This window comes from Solanum verrucosum, unplaced genomic scaffold (genome assembly GCF_900185275.1).
Source record: "Solanum verrucosum unplaced genomic scaffold, falcon-dt-bn FXZP01000276.1, whole genome shotgun sequence".
In the NCBI taxonomy this organism is placed as follows: Eukaryota; Viridiplantae; Streptophyta; class Magnoliopsida; order Solanales; family Solanaceae; genus Solanum; species Solanum verrucosum.
The window spans coordinates 939,932-948,251 of record NW_026019946.1 but is presented as its reverse complement, the minus strand read 5'-3'; the positions used below and the strand labels follow the sequence as shown (position 1 = coordinate 948,251).

Genomic DNA, 8,320 nt, shown 5'->3' with positions numbered 1-8,320 from the left:
AATATGTCATTTAGATATTTAATAAAAAGCGACGGACACCGTCTCTAAGTCCGTCGCTTTTTTTAAATATAGTTGACTAACATTTTGACCAAAAAGCGACGGATTAAGAGACACTGTCCGTCGCTTTTTAAAAATAGTTGACTAGATATTTTGACCAAAAAGCGACGGACTAAGAGATGCCGTCCATCACTTTTTTAAAAATTAATTAATAAAATAAAAACGACGGACAACGTGGTTATTTTTTAATTTATATATAATTATTTTTAATAAAAAGTGACGAACGGCGTCTCTATATATATTAAATAAATAATTATTAATTATATATATATTTAGTGCAAAAATCCGCGAAAAAAAGTAACGGACTAAGAGATGCTGCCCGTCGCTTTTTGTAAAATAATTTTAAAAATAATTATTTTTATTAAAAAGCGACAGACAGTGTGGCAAAAGGTCGCTTTTTGGAGCGACACCGTCCGTCACTTTTCTGTCCGTCGTTTTTAAGCTGTTTTTTAGTAGTGACATGTTTAAGGCCACAAGATTAAAGAGCAATTTTGTACATTTGACATAACTTTAATTTAGGACCATAAAATTTAAAAGTCTTCTTTAATTTCTTAAATTCTGTGTCAAGTCAAACTAAACCATTCTTTGTGAAACGGAGGCAGTATTACAAAATGGCTGACAATGTTGTGAATTTAGTCGCTTTTTTAAAAGCGATTTGTCCGTCATTTTTTTTAGCTCTTTTTAGTGGTGATTGTACTTGTACCTCTCTATTAACAATTTTTTTATTTGAAGAATCATTAGTTATCAAAGTATATTAAGAAAACACTAAATCAATGAAGTTTCAAAAATTTGTGTAACTAACGAAAAATTAGAAGAAACTATCAATTGAAAGCTAAAGAAAATCAGATACAACACTTAAATAATAGTCGAAAAAGTTACAAACCTCAATAAATCAGATTGTATTTCAGTTTTGATTCAGTTTTCTACGATTTAGTTGAAGGAGATAGTGTGAGGGAGAAGGAGGATATAAAATGGGATTGATGAGTGAGAATATTAAGATTTGGCCTAAAAGCATGATTTAGGGGATAGTTAAACTACACTTTATTATTTTAGGCTATTTTTTAGAGTATGGTGTATCTCAATTCATTTATAGGTAAGATTAGTATATAAGATAAACTACCTAATTACATAAACATTCTTATCATATTTACTAATTCTTCTTACAGTTTGAAATTAGATTTTATATCACTAATTAATAATTTCATATCAGATTTCAAGTCAGATACATGTATATAGTGTGTATCTAATGTGATGCGCATATATCTAACTTGAAATTTGGTATGAAATTATTCTATAGTGAGATAAAATGTAATTATTTCAAATTATAAAAAGAATTACTCTAATAAAGATAATAGAAATATTTGTTTAATTAGATAGTTTCTCCAATTTGATACCTAAAGCCCATCTTACGTACACCCCTTAATATATATATATATATATATATTTGGCTAGATATATATAGGGAAATAAGTAAGGAAAAGAACAAAAGTAATAAGGCAAATTTTATTCCATTATGTCTTGGCCTTTAGTAAGGCTCCAATATTGTCAAATCACAAACATGCTACATTAGCTACAACAACAAAACATTGTAATTCCACAATAGAAAGTCCGAGGAGGATAATGTGTACACAAATCTTACCCCAGTCTTGAAAAGGAAAAAAAAGTTGTTCCCACACCCTAAAGTGCTATTTGAGGTCAACAACATGTGCTTGCTCCAGCAGGCTCTCCTCTTCATCCATAGTGTCACAAAGTAGCCTACCCTTAGTCTCTGGCAACCACACAGTAAACAAACCAAATGTGGCACTACAGACTCCAAATACCCCATAAGAAAACAAGCTATTGTTCCTTCCAAGTGCAACAAGCAGTGGACTCAATGCACCACCAACTACTAATGACTGCCTCACCATTGACACCGCGCAGTTCCTCACACACGTTGGAAATAGTTCCAACGTGTAAATCAATAGAACATTAAACGCGGTACAAGCACTAAAAAACGACACCATTTCCAGCCCCATTTGAATCCACTTCAATCCCCCCTCACTCCCCTCCACCAACGCGCAACCCACACTACATATCCCACTTAGTAAGGAAAATCCAAACAGTGAACCCTTCCTATTCATTTTCCCTATAAGAAAAAACGCTATCAAGGATGATGGCAACTCCGAAATTGCATTCAACGTGATACTTAAGTAGATATCAAATCCCAAATCCCCAACCCCTAACGGCATGCCATAATAAACCATTCCAACACCAAAACCAATCAACACTACTGTCATCAATCGACGTAAAGCCCATCCTTTCTCAATCAACAATCTAACAGCAGAGTACAGATCCAAATCTCGTGATGCAGACACAGACATGTTTTTTTCTAAATCAATAAACAATGCTTCGAAGAAACTTGAACTCAACTCCCTCCGTGTAGCTGGATTTGCAATTCTTTTCAACGTCTCAACAAATTCTTCCTTATGTCCTCGCAAATAAAGCCACCTAGGCGATTCATGAACAAAGAAATATACAATAATCGAATACAGAACAGCTGGGAAACAAGTTAATAGATACAAAACTCTCCACGAATTCCCTTTATTTAAATACGCTATCCAAGGTAACGATATAAATCCAAACGTAAAACAAACGAAGCTAATAATCCCAACTTGCCCTCTCCACTTCCTTCCTACTAACTCCGTCGATAAAACAAGAGAACAAGTACCTATAGTTGCTCTGCCAAATCCAGATATGAACCTCAATAAAGAGTACATCCATATATTAGTAGAAATCGCGGTAACACAACCCGTTATAGACATTATAAGACATGATATAACCAACATGTTTTTACGACCAAACGAAGAATCAGCTAAAGTGCAAAGAACAAATCCACCAACAAGGCAACCTATGAAGAAACTTGATGCAGGGAGGCCAGTGATGACTGAGCTGCTACATTCAAGTGACCAATCAGAGACAACTGACGTCTACGTTGGCAAATCAAACTGCCACGTGTCCTTTGGAACGTCGCAGATATTTTTGTACATTTGGCATGAGGAATTATTATTATTAATAATACAATGCCAAGTGGGAAGACCATCAGTGAAAACACTAATGAATGATTGTTGAGCATCGAAAACCCAAGCAAGCGAGACTAGAATAGCTTGTACAAATTGTGACCATCCAAAATCTCCGATGCATACTTCAATCGTATTATCAAGTGAAATGATGCATCTTTTTTCGTTCGAATCGGATAAGAGAGGCTCACTAGTCATGGCTGCCAATTTTTAATTTTTTTTGTGAAATTGGACGTTTTTCGTCTGTCCCTATAAAAAGAGTAATTATTACGCGTACCAAGTTAAGAGACCTGGTGAATATAAAAATGTTTCCTTTTGTATGTTTACCAATGATTTGTTTTTTTTTTATTGGAAAGGAAAATCTTTGTTCAATCATTCACCAAACTTTTTGATTTAAAAATAAGGTAATAGTATTGGCAGGTAGCGGTTAATTAAACTCATGCTTTACCAATTTATAGTGTATAATTAGTTCTAGATGATGTACAACTATGTATCTGAGATGCATATATATACATTTTTTATATAGTAAAGTATACATTGCACACCAATTTTTTTAATCTCAACCAACTCAAATTTTCTTTAAGCAATTTTCAGATATGCGCTCCTCTTAATATTTTAAAAATTATTCAGTCATAATGATTTATATTTACGATACGTTGATTTTTAAACATAAGCTTTTGAACCAACTTTGAATATGGAAGGAGGAGGAGGAGAAGGAGGAAAGTAGTCATTAATAGTTGGAAGAAGACCAAAAAAAGAAGGAATACAAGAAGGTTTGGGAGGTTTCTAGATAAACATATTATATGAGATGTTTGAATTTTACGAAAAAAAATTTAATATAGAAAATGATATTTTAAAAAAATAAAAATAAGATATAACAAATTGAAATGAGAAAAAATTGCAGTCATAAATATAAACGTGAGATTAAAGCTTTTATAAATATTATAACATATTAAAATATATTGATTGTTCGAAAAAATAGTGGTTATTCTTATCTTTTTGTTTGGGTTTTGGCCTTTGGGGAATACCAAAGATAAAGCTATCGGATAGAATATATGCTAAAGGGATGGAGGGTTATGGCCTAGAATATATGCTCATTTTGGTCGTGTTATATGACCGCTCAACATGTTTTTATTTTATTATACATATATATTACTATTGGTGTTTTGTCCGTGTTTATTTAAATGAGATAATCACTTAAAAGTATAATTGATTTAAATATATTGTCAAAATGAAAAAGTGTGAGAAATATTCTTAAATTGTATGAAATAAACAAAAATGTTCTCAATTGATAGTTTCAAAAAGTTCTTCAATAGTTTGATCCAAAAATATTTTTATTGTTATTTATTGGATCAAAAACTTCATTTCTTGAATAAATATACTCCATATGTCCTAATTTATGGGACACTTTTCTTTTTTCGAGAGTCAAACAGTTTAAGTTTGACTGAAAATTTGCAAATGGAATTTTCAAATTTTTGAAATGAAATTTATATATTTGTATACTACGTAAAAAATAGTTAAGTCACAACGATTGACAATTCAAAATATTTAAAAGATATATAAAAAATTTACGATCAAAGATAGACTTGTTTGAATCTCGAAATCTAAAAAGTGTCACATAAATTGGGACGGAGGGAGTATTACTTCTTTTCTTTTAAGACGCATTCTTTTTCAAATGTGATTTTATAAATATAAGAATTTGGTGATAGCCAAGTCGTTGATTGTTTCTCTGATGAAGGTGGCTATTGAAGCGATGGTGGTGGTGGTAATTAACTAATATGTTGTTATACTTTCAGAGTGAAATGAATGATCACATATATATGTATAGTTGAGTGATTGACAATCACCCAAACTTTTGGAGAAATTTAGATATTAAGTCATTATTTTATCTCAGTTATTGGAGTTATTGTGAAGTACTATTGACATCGTGTTGAGTCATAGTCAAACATTGTTGAAGCTTAAAGCTTCAAAATTTGAAAAGCAGATCTCCGCAAATAACTTTCATCTCGAGTGGGCATTGTTGCAAAAAAAATTATATATGTATATATTAAGGAGCCTAAATATGAATTTTGGGGTGATTTGATGTAGTTTTTGAGGTGATTTTAGATGAATTTGATGAATTTAAGGAAGAAGACGAAGTGTGTTTTTTGTTTAATAATGTACAACATTGTATATTATTGTATATGGATGTATAAATTATTCTTAGAATTTTGTATATTGATTATATAGTATTGTATATCAGACTGTGTTTTGGTGTCACGCCCCAAAATAGGGGGCGTAACTGGCACTTGATACTTGGTACTGTATATTGACTATATAGTATTGTAGAATGCATAGCATGTCATGTCATGGATTCATAATGCATATTTGTTACCGTTGTTATGTTGCCAATCTTGGCCCGCTTGTACTCTTGGTATCATAACCCCATAATCACTTTCATATGACATGTAAATGTCTCATGGAACCTCATATGTTTTTCCAAAATAAGCTTGAAAACTTAACTCGACTTTTAGAAAGATAACATTACCTTGAAGATGTTCATAGAAATCTGAAGGTGCTTTACTTATGTCACGCCCCGAGCTACCCCTGAGACGCAGACACGGGACCTAGGACCACAAGTGATCCCAAGCTAACCCTGCTGGCATTATCATGAGCATACTAAAGATAATAAACTAATGCGGAAGCTAAATTAGAAATAAATCTGAAAAGATGGGGAATACCCCTATACTATAGCTGAATATATCAAATCTGAGAGTTTAATACAAAAGAAATATCAAACTCAAAACACTAAGCTGAATCTAACTATGTCTGAAATAGGCCTCTAAACTGACTAGAAATGTTGGGACATGCCCCAACTAGATCTAGCAAAACTGAAACTAAAGACTAAAAGCGATAAAGATAAACATGTCACCAGTCCTCGAAAAATGAGGACTCACCACTGGTTCTGCTGAACTGAAGACTGGGAACCGATCTAAGCGTGATCTGGATACTGAGAACCTGAACCTACATCACGAGAAGATGTAGCGCACGTATGCGTCAGTACTTGAAAGGTACTGAGCATGCAGGATAGAGTAAAGCTGAAATAACATATAACTGAACAAAGCAATAAAGCAATGAAATAATCTGAACATGATATAGATACTGAATGCTGAGCTAACTGAATGCAATGACCAATTTATAACATGTTGAGACTAAATACTGAATATACTGATAAATGGTCAATGCAATAGAATCTGACTGAACTGTGGGAGCTACTAATAACCGACATAAAACCACATGAGCTGAATGTGGAGTCCGATGTATACGCCCCATCGAGAGGACCCAATATACCCTGCCAGAGGTATAGAGGCATGCTGGCGTGAACACTAAACTAATGTTGCCCACAGAGGGGACTTACACCTACGTGGCTCGTAGTTCTGGGACTATATGGGTACGCTGAAACCCTAATCCAACTCGGTATTATAGTACTCCCAATGAATTAAGTGGTTAACTAGTTATGACTGAATTTCTGTAAATACTGGATAGCTCGAAACTGAACATGCAAACTGAGAATGCAACAATTAATCTGATAATGATGCATTCATAAACTGAGGCATGTAAAACTGAATACTGAAATATCTGACCTAGCATGTGTAATTCAAGAACTAAAGAAATACATAGCTAGGGTTCTGAAATTCATGCGATAAACTGAGCAATAACATAATAATCTGATTTGGAACATTTAAATAACTAATTCATGATGATCTATTGAAATTCTAGAAACCCTAGGTATGTTCATAATCATGAAATCAAGAATCTAACTGAATTCTAGGGACCTAATGGGCGAAAAGAACCCACTAGTGAAATCCCACATACCTGGTGACGAATTCCACGGAGAAATCTTTCGATTTCGAAGCTGGAACTGAAGAAACCTCACTGCGTTCTTGAACTAGGGTTCTTGACCTTTTCTCCTTCTTGATTCTAATTTTCTAAGTTTTGATTAAGGATTTTGACTAAGGTAAGTTCTAATTATGTTTCTAGGCTTAAACTGATTAAATCCTCATGATTTAGGGTCTAAACGACGTATCTTAGGGGTTAAATGAAATAGGAAAAGACCAAAAGACCCCTGAATTAGCTGCTGTCGGAGTGACTGACGGACGGGACTGACGGTCCGTCGATTGGGTCCGTAGGTCGAGTCTGCCCGACAGGGCTTCACTAAAACGGGAATAACTTTTTACTCGGAGGTCGGAATTTAGCAAACTCAGTGGAGTTGGAAAGATAATTCAATTATCTATCTAACCATAGGTCATGGGACACATAATTAGTTTTGTGCTAAAAGTTATGACCATCCGAAGTTGACCCATCAATATTTTTCATCTAACTAGCTGCTAACCTCATCTACGGTCAGACCTACGGACCGTGGATCAAATGACGGACCGTGGATCGAATGACGGTCCGTGCTGGTCGACCGTAGTTTGTGTCAGAGGCTGGTAAGGGAAGTCTCGATCCACGGAAACAGACCACAAACCGTGGTCTGATCTACGGACCGTGGGTCTGTCCGTGAGTCAGGACTTAGCCAAATTTTCTGACTGAGTTTTGGGGAAGTTTTCTATCACGAACCACGGACCTGCAAGACGGACCGTGAGTCCATCTACGGTCCGTGGATGGTGTCCGTGAGTGCCATCTGTTACACCAGAAATTTGAAATCTCTATTTTCGGATACGGGGTGTTACAACTTATTTCCTAAACTTGGTTCCTAGATAATTTATAAAAGAAAGTATTTCAAAAGTTAGGTGTTTTAATAGTTTAAACATTTAAGTTATATTAGAGAGTTTTGAAAATCGTGTATTACTATAAAGATTTTTCATAATAAAATTTAGCGGAGAAAAAGGGTTGATTACAAATAATAAATGTCTCCCATAATATTTTAAGTCACATCACCCAAAGAAGAGTAAGAATTCATACATACAGACATATAATCAAGGAAATCAATAAAATGACATGTAGATGTTGAATACTGTATTTATCCGAACGAGTGGTATATCAAAATAATAGAATCATGAAAATAATTCAGTTGAGATCTCAATGCCTTTCACAGAAGATCTTTCTAGCAAGAGAGTAGCACAATATCACATTCGGCGTTTTAGGAATTCCCCGGGGGTGGTGCTAAAATGAAGGATGGAACTTAGCCTTAACATACCTTTTCGATGAACGCTCGGATGCTCATA

At 34.2% G+C, this 8,320-nt stretch overlaps 1 pseudogene; it reads right to left on the bottom strand.

Moving 5' to 3' along the window:
- Positions 1-1,734: 1,734 nt before the first annotated feature.
- On the bottom strand, positions 1,735-3,323 carry LOC125809905 (organic cation/carnitine transporter 3-like; annotated as a pseudogene).
- Between the last annotated feature and the right edge of the window lie 4,997 nt (positions 3,324-8,320).